The sequence below is a fragment of the Octodon degus genome, unplaced genomic scaffold (assembly GCF_000260255.1).
Source record: "Octodon degus isolate 3935 unplaced genomic scaffold, OctDeg1.0 scaffold00166, whole genome shotgun sequence".
Taxonomy (NCBI): Eukaryota; Metazoa; Chordata; class Mammalia; order Rodentia; family Octodontidae; genus Octodon; species Octodon degus.
Window position 1 is genome coordinate 1,151,638 of NW_004524742.1, and position 1,208 is coordinate 1,152,845.

The 1,208-nt window shown below is 38.5% G+C and overlaps 1 protein-coding gene across 10 annotated transcripts in view; it reads left to right on the top strand.

Annotated features, from left to right (window-relative positions):
* Meis2 (Meis homeobox 2) overlaps positions 1–881 on the top strand; it is a 215,658-nt gene extending 214,777 nt beyond the window's left edge. For 7 of the 10 annotated variants that reach the window (XM_004643110.2, XM_004643106.2, XM_004643107.2 and 4 more), the window contains one exon: positions 1–876. This exon is cut by the window's left edge and continues 549 nt beyond it. The gene's annotated coding sequence lies outside the window, so the exon portion shown is untranslated. The other 3 variants (XM_023703216.1, XM_023703217.1, XM_004643112.2) reach the window with 1 other exon arrangement.
* Positions 882–1,208: the final 327 nt, after the last annotated feature.

The following is a 1,208-nucleotide window of genomic DNA, read 5'->3' on the forward strand; positions in this document are numbered from 1 at the left end:
GGAACTAAGTTAAACTTGTACATTTCTGTTGATCACTCCGTTATGTTGCCTCAAATAGTTTTAGAAGAGAAAAAAAAATATATCCTTGTTTTCCACACTATGTGTGTTGTTCCCCAAAGAATGACTGTTTTGGTTCATTGGCGAATTCACTACCCAGGAGACACTGGTGTATTTTAAACCCATTGGGCCACTGAGAGGAGAACCCCGCTGGAGACTATGATGACGAAACTCTCCACTCCGACTCCAGCTTCAAGAATGTGTTTTCATGCCCAGCCTTTGTTCCTCCACATCTGTGTCCTTTAGTTTCAAACAGATCTTTATAGTTTGTGCTTTATAAGCCAATTCTTCTTACGATTTTGGGGGACTCTTCTTCAGAGAGCTTGCCAGTGAAGACTTCAAGACAGAGCAGGAGCTTCTTCCAGGAGCTCTTTGCCTCGGCTGTGGATAAAACAATCTTAAGTTGGGCAGCTTTTTCTCAACACAAAAAAGTTATTAATGGTCACTGCACCAACACTAGGACTTTATCAGAAACTCAAAGCTTGGGGGATTTAAAAAAAAAGGGGCAAGAGAATACTGTAACAAACTTCGTACAGAGTTCAGTCTATTAATTGTTTCATGTTAGATATTCTATGTGTTTACCTCAATTGAAAAAAAAAAAAGAATGTTTTTGCTAGTATCAGATCTGCTGTGGAATTGGTATTGTATGTCCATGAAATCTTCTTTTCTCAGCACGTGTTCCTCACTAGAAGAAAATGCTGTTACCTTTAAGCTTTGTCAAATTTACATTAAAATACTTGTATGAGGACTGTGACGTTATGTTAAAAAAAAGGTGTTAAGTCACAAAATGCGGTAATAAATATTTCATTTTTGATTTTTTGTTAGGCTTTGGCGTTTTTAATGGTTTTGAGGCAAGGTTGCACAGTGCCAGTTATCTGTGGTACAGAAAGTAGGTAACCGACCCATCCTCAAAAGTTGAGTATGTTTGAAACTTGCCAACAGTTTTTTAGGTCATTCAGTGTATATTTGGTCTTTAAGTTGCACCAGCAGAAAACTGCTACAGGTATGGAATTGTGCATGTGTTATGAACCAGGATAAAAGACTACCCTCAATATGCCTCGTCTCCTTTATAGGTGCATACTGCTTAAAAGTACTGCCAGACAGTGTTACATGTGGGCCCTCTCTATACCAGAATAAAGTGGTTTTTGGGG